At 39.5% G+C, this 23,631-nt stretch overlaps 1 protein-coding gene across 15 annotated transcripts in view; it reads left to right on the top strand.

Annotated features, from left to right (window-relative positions):
• LOC102991401 (thyroid hormone receptor beta) overlaps nt 1-23,631 on the top strand; it is a 383,492-nt gene that overhangs the window by 27,337 nt on the left and 332,524 nt on the right. Inside the window, exon 2 of one of the 15 annotated variants that reach the window (XM_024115199.3) lies at nt 13,232-13,288. The exons of 13 other annotated variants lie outside the window; for them this stretch is intronic. The gene's annotated coding sequence lies outside the window, so the exon portion shown is untranslated. Of the gene's footprint in view, nt 1-13,231; nt 13,289-23,631 lie in introns of those variants that run through there. One more of the 15 variants, XM_055080010.1, reaches the window with a different exon arrangement.

Here is a 23,631-nt window from a genome sequence, read left to right as displayed (position 1 = left end):
GTGTAGGTTGCAAGGAAAAGCAGCGAGCAAAGAAACTGGTAAACATAATGGGAAATCTAAATAAGCACTGTTGTTACAACAACAGCAACAACAGTAATAGTAACAATTTTTGATGAGTGTCTGTAAAAAATAATATAGAACTTAGCTATTGCACCATAATGGCATGGGTGAAGAGGAAGTGGAAATAATATCTTCCACAGTCCTTGTATGACTTTAGAGAAAGATAGAGATAATGATTTTCTTTAGATTTTGGTTGGTATACAAATTTGGGGATGACCTCTGTAGAAATAGAATAACATCCAAACCAGTGGAGGGGAATAAAGAAAATTCAATCAATTCAATAGGTAGCAGGAGAGAAGGAAAAAAAGTACCAAGGAAGAAGTATGGCCAACAGAAAACAACAGCAAAAAAATAAAACAATTGAAATAGGTCCAAATATATATTTAAACACAATAAAGGTAAATGAACTAAACTATTCAGTTTGAAGACAAAGATTGAAAGACTGCATAAAAATATGAGCTCCAACTATACACTGTTTACAGACATCCTACCTGAAGCACAGTGGCTCAGAAAATTTGAGTGTAATGAGATGGAAATAGATATATCAGGTACATATGAATTAAAGCTAAAGTAACAATATTATAGTAAGTAAATCAAAATATTAAGGTGAGACTTAATAAAAGAGTATGTCATCACCATTGATCATTTCTGCCGAAATTTATTTATTTTTATTTTTTATTTTTTTATTTTTTCCATCTCTGCCAATTGTTCTATTTATTTTTCATGGAAAGGCATTTTATTTTAAATATAAGAATGTGTACATGTGAATCCCAAACTCCTAATCTATCTCTTCCCCCTCCCCTCCCCACTGGTAACCATAAATTCATTTTCCAAGTCTGTGGGTCTGTTTCTGTTTTGTAAATAAGTTCATTTGTGTCATTTTTTTAACATCTTTATTGGAGTATAATTGCTTTACAATGGTGTGTTAGTTGCTGCTGTAAAACAAAGTGAATCAGCTATACATATACATATATCCCCATATACCCTCCCTCTTGCGTCTCCCTCCCACCCTCCCTATCTCACCCCGCTAGGTGGTCACAAAGCACCGAGCTGATCTCCCTGTGCTATGCAGCTACTTCCCACTAGCTATCTATTTTACATTTGGTAGTGTATATATGTCCATGCCACTCTCTCACTTCATCCCAGCTTACCCTTCCCCCTCCCTGTGTCCTCAGGTCCATTCTCTACATCTTCATCTTTATTCCTGTCCTGCTCCTAGGTTCCTCAGACCCTTTTTTTTTTTTTAAGATTCCATATATATGTGTTAGCATACGGTATTTGTTTTTCTCTTTCTGACTTTCTTCACTCTGTATGACAGACTCTAGGTACATCCACCTCACTACAAATAACTCAGTTTCGTTTCTTTTTATGGCTGAGTAATATTCCATTGTATATATATGCCACATCTTCTTTATCGATTCATAAGTGTTGATGGACACTTAGGTTGCTTCCATGTCCTGGCTATTTTAAATAGAGCTGCAATGAACACTGTGGTACATGACTCTTTTTGAATTATGGTTTTCTCAGGGTATATGCCCAGTAGTGGGATTGCTGGGTCATATGGTAGTTCTATTTTTAGTTTTTTAAGGAACCTCCATACTGTTCAATCTCCAGGTCCATTCATGTTGCTGCAAATGGCATTATTTCATTCTTTTTTTATGGCTGTGTAATATTTCATTGTATATATGTACCACATCTTCTTTATCCATTCCTCTGTGGATAGACATTTAGGGGTTTCCATGTCCTGGCTACTGTGAATAGTGCTGCTGTGAACATAGGGGTGCATGTTTCCTTTCGAACTATGTTTTTCTCTGGATATATTTGGCCAAAATTTAATGACCTGGATTTATCTTTATCTGTGCATTTGTATCAGAGGCACCATGTTTACCAAGTTTATGCAACCATATCTTAAGGGTGTTCTTAGACATTTTTAGAGTGTCAACAACTCTTCCATAAAAGATACTATTTCACAGATTACTTTATCAGTGTCCTATGTGGTGACAGTGTGACCTACGAATGTCACCTACCTGAGTAGTTCTGCACCCATGGGTGTTCATCAGTACTTGGCAAATTGTTGGCAATGCTTGCTGAGTGCCAGCTTCCTAGTCTGTCTGTCTAATTCTTGGGAAGTAGTTTGTCTAAATGAGACTCTAGGCCCAAATCAAGTATATTTTTGAAGCTACTTCTAATCACACTGAAAATTATCCAAGCAGCATATTTTATTTTTATTTTTTAAAATAACTTTTATTGGAGTATAGTTGATTTACAATGTTGTGTGAGTTTCAGGTGTACAGCAAAGTGACTCAGTTATACATATACATCTGTCCAGTCTTTTTGAGATTCTTTTCCCATGTAGGCCATTACAGAGCATTGAGCAGAGTTCCCTGTGCTCTACAGTAGGTCCCTGTTGGTTACCTATTTTATATATAGTAGTGTGTAGCATATTTTATTTTTAAACTCACTTCATGTAGCAGTAACATAATTACCTGTGTCTTTTAAAAGAGAGTATCAGCAGGTCTGTAAAGATTATTATCAAATTTTAAAATGAGATGGTGTGAAGTGAGCCCTTTCCCACCTCCTTCAAACACTTTTTCTACTAACAAAGTTATGCAGAAATCTTAATCCGTTTAACATTCTGTTAAGGTTTCAGATACTTCTTCCTCCCCTCTCACCAGCCCTTGCTACAGAAAACAGCCCACGTTCTTACAAATCAGGCCAAAGCAATCTCTTTGTCAAGAGCTGAGCCCCAGTGGATCCTGTGGACGAGTCTCCCCTCTGTCCAGGAGAGAAGTCAGGTTGTGTAACCCTACCGCCGGGACAGGAGCGGGTTTACACGGTGTGGGTGGAAAATGGTTCTTGCTCATGCACAGAAGCAGATCAGCTTTGGGGACAAGCTCCACTCAGCTGGGTGCCTTGCCCAGAAGGGGGTGGGGCTGGTAGCCTGAGAAACTGGGTGTTTTTCCCAGGCTTCTGGGTCACTGCCGCTGCCTTTCAATGCCCTTTAAAAAGCACCTCGAGGAAACTTCTCATTGGCAGCCGAGGAGCCCACTAGTTCCAGGGGAAGAATCTGAGCAGGAGGAAAGAAGAATGTTCTCCCCTCTCTAGTTTGCAGGGCTCCTGGAAAGTGGGCTTTAGTGCATTTGTTTTAGACACGGGGCCAAAAGTAGCAGTTTAAAACGTGTTTTGTTCTGTTTGGGTTTTGTGGCTTCAAGTAGTCTGATTTCCTTGCTACGTATTACCATAAAACAATTTTAATCACATACGTATTTTCCTGACATTTAATAGTTTGGATCAGGGTGTGATCTTACCGATACCTTGCTCCCAAAATGCTGCAAGGGATAGTTCTATTTATTTCAAAGGACTTCACATCTGAGACTTTTCTTAAGAAAACCATCTACTTCTCATAACAAGAGTCTATTCTATTTGACTTGAGTCATTTATTCCGGGACTATGGCTCTCAATTGTGTGATTTTTTTTTTTTTTTTGGATTGATTTGTTTAGGTCAAATAAAATGTTAACCCATTTTAAAGGTACAATATGTACCAAATTGTTCAGCTGGTTTGTGAGTCTATATTTATGCTGAGCCCCTGACCCATTTCAAATAATTTTTTTCCTTTTATCTTTTTTAATTATCAAAGGAATAACATCCTTTTTATTTAAAAAATCAACAATGCAGGAAATGTTAAAAATAAGAGGACTCCATCCCAGTGTCACTGTGTGGCACCACTTAGCATTTGTGGACTAGCCTGAGAAACAAAAAAGTTTTTCTGCAACACGTGGCCACGTATCCAGAATGCTAGAATGTCAGACTGGAAAGAGACAGAGGGATTATTTATTCAAACCTTCTCAATTTCAAGGAGCAATATTTGACCCCCAAATGGGGAGGTAATTGGTCTGAGGTTATCATTTTATTTATTTATTTATAAATTTATTTATTTTATTTATTTATTTTTATTTTTGGCTGCGTGGGGTCTTTGTTGCTGTGCGTGGGCTTTCTCTAGTTGCGGCGAGAGGGGACTACTCTTCCTTGCGGTGCGCGGGCTTCTCACTGCGGTGGCTTCTCTTGTTGGGGAGCACAGGCTCTAGGCGGGCAGGCTCAGTAGTCGTGGCTTGTGGGCTCTAGAGCGCAGGCTCAGTAGTTGTGGCACCCGGGCTTAGTTGCTCCACGGCATGTGGGATCTTCCCGGACCAGGGCTCGAACCCATGTCCCCTGCATTGGCAGGCGGATTCTTAACCACTGCACCACCAGGGGAGCCCCGGTTATCATTTTAATATGCCTGTGTCTTGGCCTTTGAACCCAAGTACTTGGCATCTAGGACCCTTTCCGGGATATCACACTGCTGACAAGTTTTTAATGTGTAACCTTTCATTTTTAATATCTTTTATTATTATTCTGATCACAAAAGTAATAAATGATCTCTGTAGAAACTCACCTATCCTCTCGCCACACACCATTGAAATGCTGGTGTATTTTCTCCCAGGCATTTTTCTGTGCTATCTTTGTACAAAAATGGGATCAGGCTTCCCATGATTTTGTGCATTTTTTTTTTTTGGCTTAATATATGATGAATTTATTCCATGTCATTGAACATTATTCCTTAAAAGTATTTTTAATAGTTACATGGCAATCTGTGCTATAGATGTACCGTAACATCTAAGTCCCATTCATGGCCATTTGAGAAGGTACCAGTTCTTCAACACGAAGAGTTTGTCTTGAACACAGCTGAATATAAATCCTTGCTTATTTCATATGCTGTCTGAAAACCCATGAGCACAGAAATCATAGTCGTTCTATAATTTAGGAAATTCCTGGAAGGCTGGTGAATCATTAAAACCCAAAGTTATTTCATGTCACTCATTAGATATTCTTTAGTTAAAGTAAATAAAATCAGATCACTTTAGAGAACAAATCTATTTAGCTCTGACTTGGTCTAAGATGACTTCATCATTGTTAATTAGCCACATGTCTGTTTTATTAGCCAGCTGCAAGAAGGATTAGGATAATATGCCTTATTACTTGGTAGATAAAGCCTCTGTCTTCACAGTGTATTTTATAAAGCTAATAAAACAAACCATAGTGATAGTAATCATAGGAACATCTCCTACTTCTTGAGAGTACACAGTGTGGTAGTTATGTGCTGAGCTCTTTACAAACATTACACTCAGTCTTCACAAGGCCCAATGAAGTAGGCACTTGTTTTATCCCCACTTTATAGAGAAAGGAGCTGTAGCTCAGAGAGGTTAAGTAACTTGCCTGAGGTGGCACAGTGAATGAATGGTGGAAAGCAGACTTGAACCCAGGCCTGCCTCACTCCCAAATCCACGATTGGGGTCAACCTCTCTCCAAGGCAATTCAGAGGAATTATTGTTTTTTCTTGATGATTTAAATGCCTTTGTTAGCAGTGGTTCTTAACCTTTGGGGAACTGTAGAACCATCTGAGAATCTGTACTGTTGCCTGGAAAATGGTCTATTTGAAAAAATATGCAAAATTAAAAGTCAAATTTCAAGAGATATAGTTTCTAGCTTGAAGACTCCCACATTTGAGTGGTATCCTTTGAGTCATTACAATTTTTCAATCTTCTGGAATCTTTTGCTAAAATACAAATAACCCTGTAAGAGGAATACCTGGAGTGCTTATCAACTAGAATCATGGCATTTTTGCTGAGATTGACTATGTAAATGGAAACAAAGATGGCAGGAAGCACTTGTTACATGCTGTACCTGTTCCTTATTTTTTCTGGAACCAGCCAGTTCAAGATGGGACCCCTAAACATTTTAGTAATGACACTGAATCATTACTACAGCATAGTTCCTGAGATATTATTTCACAGCCACATAATTAACTCTCAAGATATCCAACAATTAGTTAGTGAAATATGAAGTAAAACCTTCATGTTTGCCCTGCTTATTAGGTTAGCGTAGGTTAAAGGAACAAAGACAAATTATTTAAATATTAGTCTGTACAACATGTTAGGAAGATAAAAAGGAATCTGGTGCCCCCCCAAAAAATCCTGAACGTTATAAAACCAACACAGTGGTTTAAACATTTTTTGTGTCACTACTCCCATCATTAATGCATATAGTTGAGAGTAGATTGGTTTTCGGTGCAATTTTTCTGATCATCTCTGAACTCTCTGATGCTCCTAGCGATGTTAGCTTTAGAATTTAAACCAGTGGATTCATTTTCTTAGTGTGATAGAAAACAAGAAAAGAAATAGTAACTTCAGCTTAATTTTAGGTAGGTAAATCACAGGTGGATAAGCCTGTCGTTTTGACTTTTTTGTTTTGCTGTGCAAATGACAGAATGCACCATGTAATACATTCTAAAATGCCACTAAGAAGATGTGCTAAATGAAATCTCTTTGAATTTAGGGGAAACAGGAGCAAAGTCATGGGGACAGAGGGTAAGGTGTTAGGCAGGCACTCTGATGTATGTGGTTTGAAATGATCTCTTAGAATTGAATGGCTGAAATTTAATTCTTCGGCTCTATTGACCGAAGTGTATTTGGAAAGTAAAACGTGGTATTGAGCCTCCAAGAATACAAATAAATACATTCTCAATTAATATTTACATGATAAGTACTTATATAAAAACTAGGTACAGCAATTCTTTTGTCTTTAGAATATGTATAATACGTAACATATTTGAGGATTAAAGGCCATGCTGCATGGGCATCTGAGTCTCTACCCAAACATCATCTTTCTTGTGATGTTACTGTGGGTTTGGAGTTGGGTCTTTGGTTTTGAACAATGTGAGTCTCCCAGGGCTTAAATCACTCCTCAGTCATCAGTTGGGTGTTCATTCATTCTTTCAGGCTACCGATACGAGATTTACTGCACTGTGAGGGAAGGAGGGGACTCTTGACTCAGTCGATTTTACCATTTACAGTAGGTTTGATGGAGGAAATTTAAAGTAAGAGCTACGTTATTAGCTGCCGATGCATGAACTAGTACCCTACTGAGGGGCCTGAAAGGGTTGAAAATGTTTAACTCACCGAGAGGCAATGAGATTGCAGTTGGGGAGAAGGAAGTTCCTTTTTTTAATGCCCAAAGACGATTAAATATACACTACAGACCATAACTTCAGTCTTCTGTCAAACTTGCAGGGTCTGGAGCCTGCGAAGCCAGCTGACCAGAGCTCCAAAGCAATCAGCCAGACACAGCTGCTTCCTCTTTTAGGAACAAAAAAATGACCCCGAAATAAATTGTCTAACAGGTATTATCAGCCCAGATTGACTACTGTCATTTAGCCTCAAAGTGTTTTCTTTTCTTATATCTTACTCCATTTCTTTAGCACCTCGCTCTTCAGATGTGGGCCCTGGTCCAGCCCTGCAGTCAGCCCTGGGAGCTTGTTAGAAATGCAGCATCTGAGGCCCCCAGCCTAGACTGCTGGACCAGAATCTGCATTCGACGAGATGCCCCAGGGATTCATTAACGTCTGCCAAGCTCTGCTGTAAAACAGTGAAGCAATGACTGAAGGAAGGGTTGCCACCATTATGACTCTGAAGAGTTCGTGTAGCTCCCAAATGGGCCCAACTTTTCTCTAAAGGCAGTGTCCTCACCGGGAAACCCAACCCACTGGCTTAGAGGAGTGTGAGACCAGAAAGCTCCTTTCCCTCAAGACTTCCTCCTCTCCCTCCCTCACTTTCATCCAAACAGTGTGTAGTCCAATAAAGCCTAACTAATCCCACAATTAGGAGAGACTTACCAATTTGTAACACCAAAAAACCCAAACTCCACAATTTGTATTAATTTCATCCTCTTTTCCCCAAAGCTACTTCTAGAATGACAAACAAAACAGAAATTAGATGGAGTCACAATTCACCACCTTTGCCCCTTTACTCTCTGCCTAGGATGGATGCTAACTAGTGGCCAAATGGATAAAAACTCTGAAAGAGACTTAATGAAATAAGCCTGCATAGTATACAAACTGGTTACTGAATGAGAGGAACACAGTTAAACACATGTATCACTATCATGTACAAAACTCTGTTTCATAGTCCCACAAAGTGGAGAGGAACCTGGTTTGCTTTGAAGACGGTTTCTATCCAGCAACAACCAAAACAGATGGAATGAACATATTCCTATAAGCTTCAAAAATTCTTTCAACTTACTTTTAAATGACTTGCTCTGAGAGTCTAAAAGGACCGTGTGCTTTCTTTCTTACTGACTTATGTGAGAAGATAATAGTTTGCAGAGAAATTCAGTGAAGCTGCTGATAAAATGCTTTAAAAATATATTTCAGAGAGTGGAGCAGTAATAGTGATGTCAAAACAGTGTCCCTGAGTTCTCCAGCCCAGGCCTAGCACGGCCATTTCTCCTCATCAGCCAGACAAAATGGAATAGTAAAAATCAATCCTGTATTTCATTGACTCTCAGAATACAGTTCTCTTCATGGCCTGTTAATAAAATATACCCTTGGAAGGGAGCCAGACTTCTCTTAGGCAGTTCAGGCTCTCTGAAATAGAGGAAAATTGCAAGGGATAGATAGCAGAGGAATATAGAAGTAAAAAATTAACTTTTGGGGTCAAAATTCTTATCTAAACGGATTGACTGGTCTGATTATTTTTTGAAGTATTGTGTTCATACCAGTGTTTAAATTGAATCAAGAGTAATGATTTAACTGAAGTTAGGCTGTGTCATCAACTCTCAACAGCGCTGAGAAACCAAATCATTTTTGAGTTCACGTTCCTCACAGACAGAAGAGCATGTGGTGTCACTGAAGCCCCCAGCTAGGTGAGATCTCGCGGGGTCTCAAAAGCAAGGGTGTGGGGAAGAAGAGAACATGGGAACAGAAGGGTTTTGCTGAGTAGGTGGAAGAGAGAGTTCAAAGTCAGGTTGAACACCCCATTTGCCTCCATCTCTACTTAGGACCTGAGTAATGGAGGTGACCAGCCCAGGAGCCCAGTGTCGGTGAAGGCCTAACTCTTGATGTTAGAGACCCAAATCTAAGCTGCTTAGTTTCTGCTGACTTCAAAACAAATGTACGTCTTTAGTGCCACCCAAATCTAAGCTTCTTAGTTTCTGCTGACTTCAAAACAAATGTACGTCTTTAGTGCCACGGTGCATGGCCAAGCACTCAGTCAATGCGTATTGAAGGAATGAACTCAAGAGGCCAAGAGCACTGTGTCAGCCTCATCCTTGCCCTCCTCAATACTTTGAATGGAATTTCCTTTCCATTAAGGAGACTCGGTTTTATAAACCTTTGGGCTGGGGCCACTTTGGAAAATGCCACTCACGACTCTCCATTCTGTATGGTGCCGCTGAAAAATAAGAATACAGCTTTGGTCTGGAAAGCTCTGATTCTCCTTCTCCTTATCTTTATGATCTTGGAAAAGATATTTACTCCCTCTGGATCTTAGCTTCCTTTCTCTAAAGTCATCATCTCTTCATCTTGTCCCACTTTAGCATTCTAGAAACCTGGCCCTGTGATTTCAAGTCTGTCTCTAAGCAAGGACAAAGATATGAGACTAGGAATTATGAGAAGCGAGGGAGACCATGAATTCTTTATGGGGAAATTTCATCTAAAATTCATTACTGTGCTTGAAAGTAATTTATAGATACTCTTTAGTTAAGCCACACCTACCCTTGTAAATGCCAAGCATAGGTCCAGTTTTAAAGTGTTGTAAAAACTGTATTCCATCCGTTTTATAACAGCTATATTGAGATATAATTCACATACCAATGCAATTCACTCATTTCAAGTGAACTGAAATTCTTCATAGAGTTATGTAACCATCACCATCTAATTTTAGATCATTGGTATCACCTCCAAAAGAAACTGGTACTGATTACCACTGTGCCTCATTCTCTCCCCAGCCTGAGGCAGCCACGGATCTTCTTTCAGTCTCTATGAATTTGCCTGTTATGGACATTTCATATCTATGGAATCATACAATATGTGGTCTTTTGTGGCTGGCTTTTTGTCACTTAACATTTTCAAGGTTTTTTCATGTTGTAGCATGTATCAGTACTTCATTTCTTTTTACTGCTGAATAATATTCCATTACATGGGTATACCATACTTTATTTTCCATTCATCAGTTGATGGATGTTTGGGTTGCTCCAGCTTTGGCTGTGATGCATAGTGCTGCTGTGAATATTTGTGTGCAAGTTTTTGTGTGGACATACGTTTTCATTTCTCTTAGGTATATACCTAGGAGTAAAATTGCTTTGTCATATGGTAACTTCATATTTAACATTCTGAGGAACTGCCAGACTGTTTTTTAACATACTACACTATTTTACATTCCCCTCAGCAGTGTATAAGGATGCCAGTTTCTCTACGTCCTCTCCAATAATGAATATTTTCCTCTTTTTATCCTGGATTATTACCATTCTAATGGATATGAAGTGATCTCTTGTTGTGGTTTTAGGTTTGCATTTCCCTTGTGGCCAAGGATGTTGAGCATCTTTTTATGTGTTTATTGCCTATTTTTCTATCTATTTTGGAGAAATGTCCTCGTATTCTTTGTGTATTTTTAAATCGTGTTGTCTTCTTATGATTGAATTCTTTGCGTATTCTAGATACAACTCCCTTATCAGATACATGATTTGTAGTTTTTCTCGCACTTCATATTCCAATTTTTGTATGCATTCATTTTCTTTTTTAGAAGTATTGGAATCCTAAAGAACAGGTACCTTAATCTCAAGCCAAATAATTACCTCTTGTACAGAGACATGAAGAATCTGTCTTTCTTCCTAAAACATCTGTGACACAGCAGAACCGTAGAAAATCATGTGCAATGGATGGTTCGCTGTTTCCTGATAAGAGATTTGGCACCAGTGGGAAAATCAATCTCTAACAAGTTACGAAGAGAAATACGTACTCAAAAGATATGTCATCGAAATCGCCCATCGCTTATCATTAACAGATATTTATGGAACACCACTATGTATCGGGATTAAATAAGAACAGTTGAGAGTTTGATCCTCATCTTATTGGGATTGATAGTCATCCCAACACAAGAACTTTTTAAAAATCTAGATATACTGTAAGACTTTAAGAAAATAATTCTTTAGAGATTTCCTTTTATTGTTTCCTTCTATGTCTTTTCCAAAGATTGAATATTTGGTTTAATAATTTTTGTTCACATGTTGGAAATAAAAATATATAATACATACATACATACATATGTATTTTCTTTTTAAGAATCAGTGATGTTAATTATTTAAGTGCCTTCTTCAGTTAACTTGTAGAAGTCTTTAAAAGAGCTACCCCAGGATTAATTTATTCACTGAACAAATAATTGCACTGTTTATATTCCAGGTTCTGGGGTAGGGGCAGGGGGTAAGGTGGTGGATAAAACAGACCTTGATTGTGCCTCTTGGGGCTTACAAGCAATAAACAAGTAAAAACACAAATGAATGTAGAGTTACAAATTTTAAGGTTGCTATGAAGGAAAAGAAGAGGGTGCTAAGAGAGAGTAATGTGGAGACCTATTTTAGGCTGAGGGGTCAGGAAAGTAGCCTGGGACATATAGAGGATCAGATAGACCAGCCAGGGGAGGAAGGAGGCATTGCAGGAAATAATGTGCTAGGTCCAAGGGAGTGCAAGAAGGCTAGTGGGATAGAAAGATAGGAAGTGAGAAAATCTAGGAAGAGCCTGTCCACATAGGGGGTTGTAGCCCACATTGAGGAGTTTGAATTTCATTCAGAAAGTAGTGGAAAGGTTCTAAGGGCTTTGGCAGAGGAAATGACATGATCTGACATAAACTTTAAAAAGACCATATTGGCTGCTTCATGAAGATTTGATGTGTAGAAATGAAGTAGAAGTAGAATCAAGGTAACCATTTAGGAGGCTTTTGCAGTTGCCTGAATGAGTAGTGATGGTGGTTTGGACTAAGATGGGGCAATGGAAAACTGAGAAGGTGAATGGATTTGGGATTATTTTGTAGACAGGGCATAATGGTTAAGAGTGTGTGTTCTAAAGCCAGACGAACTAGGTTAGAATACTGATTCCCCCTCTAAGTAGCTGTATGACCGTTGGCAAATGAGCTTCTCTGTAACAGAATCATTTCCTAGAGTTGTTATGAAAATTGAGTGAGTTAATAATGTTCTCTATGCATCATAAGAGTACCTGGCAGGTAGTGAATGCTTTAGTCAGTGTTGTTGTTGGTATTGTTTTCCTATTTAAATGGACAGGTGTTGGCCATGGTTTAGATGGGGAAGTGGGGAGAGGTGTCAAAGACAACTGCCAGGTTTCTGGCCTGAGTACCCAGTAGTAGATGGTGCCAGGTCTTGAGGTGGAGGAAACCAGAGAGAAGCAGGGTTTGAGGAGAAGGAAGATCAAGAATCTTGTTTTGGATGTGTTAGTTTGAGATGTGCATGAGATATGCAAGTGGGGACACCAGGCAGCTGGAATCTGGTGCTCAGAGCAATGTCCTGGGCCAGAGATAGAGCTTACATTCAAGATCACACTCACTTGTACTGAGTAAATTTGTAAAACAGTCAGCACTTGGAAATAATTTAACCTCTTCCTCGACTGGCCAGTGCAGGACTTCACTATTAAAACAACGCAGTGATCCTGACTTTCCTTGGAGAGGGGGCAGATACAGCAAAAAGAGTGTGGCAATTGTCATCAAACAGACCATCTTTTGATCCCCCACTTACTATGTAGATGAACAGGTACAAGTGTTGGTGATGGATTCATTGGGATGGAGAGGGGGGATTATGGACAACTCCCAGGTTTCTGTCTTGAGTGCCAGATAGCTTGCAAGGCCAGTTCCTGAGATGGAGGAAAGTGGGAAGAATGTTTCTCGAAGCCTCCGCTTCCTCAACTGGAGATTAGTATACCTTCCTCATAGGTAAGGACAAAAAGAATGTACCTAAGGGGCTTCCCTGGTGGTGCGGTGGTTGAGAGTCCACCTGCCGATGCAGGGGACACAGGTTCGTGCCCCGGTCTGGGAAGATCCCACATGCCGCGGAGCGGCTGGGCCTGGGAGCCATGGCCGCTGAGCCTGCACGTCCGGAGCCTGTGCTCTGCAACGGGAGAGACCACAGCAGTGAGAGGCCTGCGTACCGCAAAAAAAAAAAAAAAAAAAAAAAAGAATGTACCTAAGATACCTAGCATAGTACCTGGTACATGGGAGATGCTTTGGGCTCTTCTTCCTTTCTTATCTCAACTGCAAGCATCGCAACCACCCTGCCTGGATCTGCTTCCATTTTCAGGTTAAGATGGAAGGTGGGAGCAGTGAGGTGACAGAGCAACGCCAGGAATAGGGTGAGGTAAGTGAGGCATTTGCTTTGGGCACCAAAAAACGAAGTAAGTAAGATAAATATTATTTTAATGCAATATTTTGTAAAATCCAAACACATGCCAAAAATCTGTGATGAATAAAATCTATTTTTAATAAAGCCAGGGGATGTATTCCCAATTTCTCCTTTTGCTTCAAGCTCCAGCACTCAGTATGGCACTATGACAAGGTGAAAGCAAAGAAGAAAAAGCTGTTTCTCGTTCCTTCCAACGTTGGTAGCTAAGAGCCAGTCAGCAGACTTGTGTACTCCCATGATATCCCTAGATGCTAGAGAGTGTTCAAGCCGTGATACTGGGGTGTGGTCCTTCCACTAGCCCAGCCCCCTACCCCGTTCTATCGGGTTCTATCAGGTGCAATGTGGGTGCCGGGCCCAGGCTCCTGGGTTCGCCCCACCTCGGTCAACGCAGACCCTCGTGACCCTGGGACTGTTGAGCAAACACGGAGCGAAATATCCTCATGCTCTATTAGAGCCTGGGGTTTAAAGGTCAGCTCTGTGCTTATCGGCTGAGTCTGATTCACTCCCTAAATGGCTCTCAGGGAGTTTCGTGCCTGCAATATGGACTGAGCAGATGAGCCTTTCCATGCAGAGAGGGGAGCTATTTGCTTTGCAAGGAGCTGTCTCCGCCAACAGGGAAACTGCAGGTCAGCAGCAGGTGGGAGATGAGTGGAGGTGCCCTGCGACAAGCGCTTCCTTCCGACATATTGACTTAGAAAGCTCAAGGTACACGGGCATTGGTGGCTTGTGGCTTTCAGCTCTTTCCTGTGAAAATCAGCAAACTTCCAACTGAAACAGTTTGGTGATTTCAACACTGTCAGCAGGCAGGTAATGAGTCATGAAAAGACGGATTTGTCAAAGCCCATATCTATCGTGCAGAAACCAATGGTGGGATTTTGAGCTTTCAGGTCACTTTTCCTCTAACAAAAGCTGGAGAGGGGAGGGCAACTTTTTAAAAAGTTATATTAAGGATTTTTATTTCAATTTAAAGAGAAGAATTCTCCTAATTTTTAAAATATTTTACTGCAACTGTTAACATACCCTCGTCATGTACATGTATGAATGATTTGGGGGTGAGATAGTAATGAGCAAAGGAAAAGAGTCACATGGATTGCTCCAGGCTGCTGCTGGACACGGTCTGCATGTCAATAGCACTTTAAGATTGCAACATTTTGTTGGGTGACCTTCATACCAGTCGACTGCATACACCTTAATCTCTCTCTCAAAAAAAGCTGAGCCTGCTATAGATTTGGTCAGTTGTTTTTGTGTGTGTGTGTTTTTTTAACTCAGTTTTTCATTTACCTACTGCTTTATGACTCCTGGTTTAATTTGTACAAAAGGATGAAGTTCATTATTACATAACTCAGAAACGCATCTTTGAGTCTTTAGGAAAAATAAGTGCAAGGGTTGCCATGGATTGAGACTGAAAAACTTCATAGATAAATCACGGGGTCCACTTTTAAAAGTACAAGAATGCTTCAGAACAGTTGTAGAATAGGTACACAGATGCACAAGGGGGCAGAAAATGCCATTTTTTGGTAATAAAGTACCTTTCAGACTTTGAAACTTATAACTAAAAGTTCAAAAGCAGAATAAATGTTGGGACTGTTAAACTTTTGTGAGGGTTGCCAATTTGTAAATGAGGCACCTGTGTAGCTCTCTCACTGTCCAGTTACCTGCCCCTCTGTTTTTTGAGTATTATGTCTTTATTAATCAAGAATTAATACAAAGACTTTTCAGACTAGGAGTAAATATTGCATGGTCCCTGAGCTAAGGTTGCACAGTATACCCCTGGAAGTTTTATTTCTTAAAGAGTTAAACAAGATTTTCAATAGTCTAAGTAAGAATATTAAATAATTAAGTTGTGATACTTTGTTCAAGGGGGTCTAATTTCATCCTTCCCTCCCTCCCTCCCTCCCCTCTTCTCTCCCTGCCTGTCTCCCTCCCTCCTCCTCCCTTCTTTTCTTTGCTCATTTATTCTTCTCATGTCCACTTGAGTGCTTAGATTATCTTATTTCTATCTCTATAATTATTAGTTTTAAGTCAAAGCAATTAGTCCCACTAAGAACCTGAAAGCCAAGTTAGTATCTTTTTTTAACCTCCTACTTTTCATTTAACTTCTCCTTTGCCCCATAGTTACAGTAGTTACTAAAACTAGCATTTAGGAGGAAAGTCTCACCAATATGTATATTGCCTCCACTGAGTTTAGGTATTCTCATATGTATAGCATTTAGCTAAAAGGTAAGGCTAATATTCTTTAAACTGCCTACCGTATTTTGAAAAATCTTCACTTATGACTCTAAACCAAATGTGAATAGTCACAGAATTTGTGGACAGGTATTGTGCAGAAAACCATTAACCTGACGTTCAGTTTTCAGGAGAGAATGTCAAAAATTCCACTGCAAATTGGAGCTGTTGGACTAACATTGATCTATTAATAAGCAGGCAGAATAATTTAGCTACTTACCCTGCTGAGCTAAAATATAGTGCTGCCATGTTTTCTCCCCTGGTGTTCTCCAGTGTGAGTTTACTTGGTCCTGGGAATTTCCTGTGGAAAAGCCCATTTCTGTCCATCAGCCATCGCCTGTTCCGGGGAATGGTAAATGGCAGTGGTACGGCATGCTGAATTTTAATGTGACAGTGGCCTGCCCTGGTTTCAGAAATGGGTCCTGCATGTGTGAACCCATGAATATAGTTGGGAGCAGTTTCAGAACGGAAAATTCCTTATAACTGGTATATACGGTGTTCACCATGCTTCTACTGAAACACGTCTGTAAGTAGTTTGCATTCAAGAATGGGAAACCCTCATTTGTAAAGACCTTTTGGTTTCTCCTTGACCTACCTTTGTTTTTCATTGACTGGCTTTGCAACCACTGCTTTGTTCCCCTCTAACTAGCCAGGTGCATTCCCACCACTGGCTTCTATCAAATTCAGAGTTGGGCCTGTGCCTTCACACTCAGGCCATTCCTGCTCTCGCCCCCTCCTGCCTTATGTTTGTCCTTGACCTTAATTTGGCTGGTCGGTTTGCCATTCTCCACATTCGTCCCTCCCTAGCCTTTGTGTGGACTCCTATGTCATTTATTTTTAACTGGTGGCACGTGGCCCTTCCTTGTCACCTGCCAGGCTGCATTCTCCCTCCTCCAGAGCCAGCCCAGGTCTTGTCTTCTCTGGAAGGACCTTCCTCTATTTGAATCTACATTCTGTCCCCAGGACTTGCTAACTCTTTTTTTTTTTTTTTAGAACTTTTAAAAAAATTAAAGTATTTTACAATTTTGTGATTTACAATGTTGTGTTAATTTCTGCTGCACAGCAGAGTGACTCAGCTATACATATATACATTCTTTTTCATATTCTTTTCCATATAGTTTATCACAGGATATTGAATATAGTTCTCTGTGCTATACAGTAGGACCTTGTTGTTTATCCATCCTATATATAATAGTTTGCATCTGCTAATCCCAAACGCCCAATCCATCCTTCCCCCACCCACTCCCCCTTGGCAACCACCAGGTTGTTCTCTATAGGACTTGCTAACTTTTGACCATCTGAATACACATGTAGTCAAACAACCTGAATTTGTCGTAAACGTTCAAAGACTAAGATTTTTGTTTCTTATATGTTTTGTAATCTCATGGCAGATACTTAATGGGGTATGTTTCAGTTCAGGAAATGAAATTCCAGGTGGTGGCCCTTGCAAGATGGAAGGTAACCAAGTCTATTTTCATAAAGATACATCTCTTGAGGCTGCTTCTGTATCTGATGGAACAAGCCAGGGAAAGGCCTGCTTATCTGTGTATTTTAGCTTTCCTAATTGGTAACAATTGTCTCTGGAAAATTGCTTATATGGATTATCCAAGGTGATCATTAACATTATTAACATTGAGGGCTTCCCTGGTGGCGCAGTGGTGGACAGTCCGCCTGCCGATGCAGGAGACACGGGTTCGTGCCCCGGTCCGGGAGGATCCCACATGCTGCGGAGCGGATGGACCCGTGAGCCATGGCCGCTGGGCCTGCGTGTCCGGAGCCTGTGTTCCGCGACGGGAGAGGCCACAGCAGTGAGAGGCCTGCGTACCGCAAAAAAAAAAAAAAAAAAAATTATTAACATTGTAAATTTCATTTTTTAATCTCTTTGGGGAGTATTTATTGCCTTTCTCAGAGTTAATCAATAACAGTTTTTCTAAGGGAAACTTTTTTTCACCTATCTTAACCATTTTTAAGTATACAGTTCAGTGGGGTATTAAGTACATTTACATGGTACAACAATCACCACCATCCATCTCCAGAATTCTCCATCTTGCAAAACTGAAACTCTGGGCTTCCCTGGTGGCGCAGTGGTTGCGCGTCCGCCTGCCGATGCAGCGGGGCCGGGTTCGCGCCCCGGTCTGGGAGGATCCCGCGTGCCGCGGAGCGGCTGGACCCGTGAGCCGTGGCCGCTGGGCCTGCGCGTCCGGAGCCTGTGCTCCGCAGCGGGAGAGGCCGCGACGGAGGGAAGCCCGCATACCACAAAAAAAAAAAAAAAAAAAAAAAAAAAACTGAAACTCTGTCCCCATTAAACAGTAACTCCCCATTTCCCCTCCTGCCAGCCCCTGGCCACCATTATTCTACTTTCTGTCTCTATGAATTTGACTACTCCAGTACCTCATAAAAGTGGAATCATATGGTATTCGCTTTTTGTGACTGACTTATTTCGCTTAGCATAATATCCTCAAGGTGCATCCATGTTGTAGTGTATGTCAGAATCTCCTTCCTTTTTAAGGCTGAAAAATATTTGACTAATGAACAGTTTTTAAATAATTTTGCAGCAGCATTTTAACCCCTGACTTGTGTTTGTATGTGGTTATGCTGATTATTTCACGTATTCAAGTCTGGTTTTTTTTGTAGTTACTCCTTTGTTGGTGATCACTGAAATTAGATTATGAAAGTATTAACTTGATTTTCCTTAAATTCTCAAGGTCCTAAGACATTCACAATTAATAGTGATTTTCTATTTTATTATACATAGGAAAAGATACATCTTTTCCATTTTTTTTAGAAAGAAAAGATATTGTTTTAAAAATTGCTATTTTTAGTCACCAAAATATAGATTACATTAGTCATGTCTTAGAATTAGACACATTTTAAGCATTTACAAAAATATAAAATAATTTTTAAATATACAAATAAATTTTTTTCATTATTAAAATAATCATATTACAAAACACTTGGAGAAAAGACACTAGAAAAAATCCATCTCTTAAATATAATTTAGAATTTTAGTGTCTTTCCCTCCAGTCTTTTTTGCTTGCACATATTTTTATTTGCATGGTTTTAATCATGGTATGTTATAAATGCCTTTATATCTCTAAGAAAGAAAAGCTGTCCAACAGAAATCAAGGCACCTTTACAAAGAGTATGAACACTTATTTGATTGAACTCAAAAGCACCGTGACAGAAGCACAGTTAACGTGCGTGTTTGGACACTAAGTTTCTGCTGTTTGCATGCTGAGGGATGACGGGGTGGAACTTTGCTAGAGCTGGTAGGAGCCATGCTGTGATGGGCCATATTTATGGAAAACATATCTGCCTCTGGAGAGAGAGAAGGAGACAAGGACAAGTAGAGATGAACGATGGAGACCCTGTGGGCGTCTGGGCAGTGCTGCCCTTCCTCAGACTCTGAGGATGCCTCAGTACCCTTCCATTAAAGTTCCTTTTCTGATTAGTGTTTGAAAATTGGGGTTCTGTTTCTTTTCACTGAAAGAGACTTGACTAATCCATCTTGCTTCTGACCTATCTCTGTCCTGTTTGGGTTGTCTGAATGATTTACTAGCTTTCTATGCTTCAAGCTAATACTCCTCCTCTTCAGTGAAACTCACCCAACCAGCAGGCAGGTGTAGTTTCCCTGTGGCTCTGTGGCTGGGGTCTAAGAGGTACTTAAGAACTGCTTACTGAATGAAGTAGTCTCTTTTTAATTTATTTTTTTAATTGAAGTACAGTTGGTATGGAGAATTATATAATATAAGTGAATCTTTAAAAAACTAATTTCAGTGAGAAAGTAAGTTGCAGAAGGTTATGGCAAACATACAGTTTTTATAAAGTTTAAATATAAAATTAAATACTAGAATATGGAATTTTTTAATTCCAAAATCTGGATACTAGTTACTTCCAGTTGAAGAAGACTCAGGGAACCATAAAGTGGTATTTGGGGGGTCATCAACTGCATTGTCATGGTTTTTTTTTAATTAAAAAAAAATTTTAATTGAAGTATAGTTGATTTACAATGTTGTGTTAGTTTCTCATGTACAGCAATGTGATTCAGCTATATGTATACATATATCCATTCTTTTTCAGATTCTTTTTCATTATAGGTTATTACAGAATATTGAATATACTTCCCTGTGCTGTACAGTAGGACCTTGTTTATCTATTTTATATATAGGAGTGTGTATCTGCTAATCCCAAACTCCTAACTTATACCCCTCCTTCCCCTTTGGTAACCGTTAGTTTGTTTTCTAAGTCTGTGAGTCTGTTTCTGTTTTGTAAATAAGTTTATTTGTATCCTTTTTTTAGGTTCCACATATAAGTGATATCATGTGGTATTTGTCTTTGAATGAAGTAATTTTGATGACAAATACGCTCTTTCCTTGAAACCTGTAGCAATCTTCTTGGGCACCAAGAAGCAACTACTTGTGTCTTCACAGTTCAAAATCCTGTGACACCATTAGGTGACCACTGAATATGAATCCTTTCCACATCTCCTGTTTGCAGAGCACTGACCACTGACAAATTCTAAGCACAAAAGTGATCAGACTCTTGGCTTTCATTGGTGATTCATCATCCAGTCCCCACCCATCCTTTCCCCTCCAGGGCTTGGTCCTTAGATGTGTGGTGTCTAGGACTTTAAACTTACACTAGGGGTGATGGCCATGGTTCACCCGAAGAGGAGGGTCCTGGCATCACTGATTATACACAGGATAAGTATAAGTAAATCTGAAGAAGTAAAGATATCCCTGTGTCATAACAGCTGATAATGAACTTGGAATTAATATATTAACAGGACAAGATAAAACAAAACATACTCCCTCTGGCATCAAACCTTCCCCATTACTGCAAAGAAGGGCATGGCATGAGAAAGCTCTCTCCCTAGGTTTACTGCAGCTATACTTAGACCTGTCTGTGTTGTTGAAATCATTTCAAGTTCAGGAGTTAGCTTTATTCTTCTGGCTAAACCTAGTTAATTGTTACAGGATGGTGGATTGTATAGAATATTCAGTAATACATAAAAAGAGTTGATCGATTTTCTCATGGTAATGTATTATAATTTATAACATTTATTAAATGCCTCAGATTGTTTTCCTACTTGGATTTTAAAAATAAATATGTAGTTCTTTGAAATTCCATTGATTTGAGTTGAAAATTAATTGGAAAGGGGGTACTATGCTGGCTAATTTTATCATTAAGATACATGTTGCTGATGTTTTTCTATACTTTTGTTTTAAAATTACTTGATTTCTTGTAAAAACTGAAGCAATGTTTGCATAGTTGTGTTCCCTATAATGATGGGAGACTGGAAAGTTGCAAAAAAATACTTTGCAAGGATAACAACAGTATCAGTCATTTGCAGCTGGACTAGAAAAGAATGTACTGTATGCTGAACTATTACTTATTCCCTTTTGGAAAATAGGGGAATAACTAATACTCTAACAATATTATTACATGGTGGAGTGATGACCCCAAAGATCCAGCTGTACCACTACGATAATTTATACATCAAAGAAATATCACCATCAAGACTTCAGACTTTGATTAAGAGCAGGAGAGGGAAATGATGGAGGGGAGAAAGAGGCCATGGCAGTGAGGGCGGAGACTGTAGCTGTATACTCTGGCTTACGTCAAGTTAGGTAACAAAAATCCTCTATTTGCCTTCCCAAAATGTCTTTTTTCATATGAATGTGTGCCTGTCCCATCAACTGGAATATTAGCTCCCTGAGGGAAGATGCTACAGAAGATGGGTTTGTAAAGATGTACACCTGCCCTCTGGGAACTTAACTTCCTGTTCGGTGAGATAAAAATGCCACCTACGAGGAGAGCTAAAAATACAGTATGTTTCAAGTGTCATAGAGATTCATAGAGTTTACCAGTTTGTTAAACTTGTTTAAATTATAGGAAGTAGGTTAAACAGTGGATTCATCCCTATGGCCTAAGGCTCAGGGTTGCAAAGCAATTTGTTGCCATTAATGATGTTGATGTAAATAGATGTTGAAAAGCTTCTATGGCCAAGTAAGTTTGGAAAATTCTGGATTAATCAAAGTGAAAAAGACTACTCAGTCTTTAAGATGCCAAAGTACACTGTGAATTTCCGAAAGGGTGATACAGGATATTTATCTAACTAGAGAACTCTTTAGAATTGTGGAATAGCTTGTAGGACTTGCATTCACTGTTACACACTTTGGGAAATTCTGGCAAAAACAAGAACTGCTTTAATGACAGTAAGTGTTCAGTATGGCGGCATAAAGGAAGGCTCTAGAGTTCATTGAATCCCACTGTATTCATTTGCTGTTTCTGTTGTAACAAATTACCACCAATTCAGTCACTTAAAACAACACAAATTTATTATCTTATAGTTCTGGAATTAAAAGTTCAAAATAGGTCAGCCAGGTTTTGTTCCTTCTGGAGAATATAGGGAAGAATCTGTTTCCCTGCCTTTTCCAGCTCTTAGAGGCTGCCCATATTCCTTGACTCGTGGCCCTGCATCACCCCGACCTCTGCATCTTTCATCACTGCTCCTTCTCTTGATTCTCCTGCCTCTTTCCCTTATAAGGACCCCGGTGATTGTATTGGATCTCTCCATCTCAAGATCCTTACCTTAATCATATCTGTAAAATCCCTTTGCCGTGTAATGTAACATTTTCACATGTTCCAGGATTAGGATGTGGACAGCTCTGGGTACCATTATTCAATCTCCCAATACCCACATTCTGTTTCCCAGAACCCTAGGTGGTACCCAGTAAACATTTGGTGAATACCGTTAAGAGACTGAATTAAATGATTTTAGGAAAGCTCCCTGAATTATGCTGGTAAAGGAGGCATGGACTTCTGGCATCATCATGGCAAGTGGGTTTTGCAAGAATTTTGAAGAGTGTAGGTTTTTTTGAGAAAAGTCTTCCCAATGTGGTTAGTGTTATGAAATGATGATTTCACAGAGCAGAATGCATTACTGCAGAAACACACATCATTCCCTCAGTAATCACTCAGCATGCTGACCTCCCTCCAGACCTGCTTCCTGTGTTGGGATTGTTTTGCTGTGGCCAGACTTTGAGTGGGAGGAAGAAGGAGGTTGGCAGAGTCGAGTGGGAGAAGGCCAGAGTGGAAGGAGCAGAGAAGGAATTAGCCAGGTCTGATGGAGAGATGGTTCTGAGATGCCTTTGAGAAGAGGAGGTGTCTTATGAGACACTCCACGATGTCCCTAAGATAGTACAGGAACATCAGAGGGACAGAAAAGGCAGTCTTCTTCATTTCTGTAGAAGGCTATGTCCAATGTGTCTGGCTTCTTGTTTTTCTTGTCAATCATTGTTTTTATTTTTATTCTTTCAGAAATAAATTTTATTCTGATGTTTATTGTAGAAAATAAAGATTGCCTAGTCTAATGCTCAGAGATAGCTACTGTAACATTTTGGTATATTTTCTTTCAATTTTTTTCCCATATATATGGTTACATTTTAGAATCAGGACAGTGGTGTAGATATAGTTTTGTGTCTTACTTATGTTCACTTGACTGGGAGCATCTCCTTGTGGCATTAAATCGTCTTCAAAACATGATTAATTAATGACTGTATATATTGCACTTGGGGATGTATAACTGTAGTTGAACATTCATGCTTTGCATTCATCTTTTGCCATCTTCTCAGTTGCTTCTACATGACAGTAGATGAAGTCAAAGGACATGAGCATTTTTATACTTCTTCTTAGACATGGTCAAAGGTATTCATTTACACTCTGGCACTGTATGAGAGTGTTTTCAGCTCCTCACATTAGCAGCAATAAGTATTAATCATTAAAAAAAATTTTGAATGTTTCTTGGACATTTATAGCAATTCTTTTGTGACCTTTTGATCCATGTTCTTTGCCCATTTATCCATCGAGATGTTAATATTTTCCTTAGAGCTTCCTATTAAAGATCCTTTGAGTCATGTACCACAATGTTCATTGCAGCTCTATTTACAATAGCCAGGACATGGAAGCAACCTAAGTGTCCATCGACAGAGGAATGGATAAAGAAGATGTGGCACATATATACAATGGAATATTACTCAGCCATAAAAAGAAACGAAATTGAGTTATTT

The sequence above is a fragment of the Physeter macrocephalus genome, chromosome 1, assembly GCF_002837175.3.
Source record: "Physeter macrocephalus isolate SW-GA chromosome 1, ASM283717v5, whole genome shotgun sequence".
Lineage (NCBI taxonomy): Eukaryota > Metazoa > Chordata > Mammalia > Artiodactyla > Physeteridae > Physeter > Physeter macrocephalus.
The sequence above is the reverse complement of the archived record's forward strand: the minus strand, read 5'-3'. Positions and strand labels throughout refer to the sequence as shown.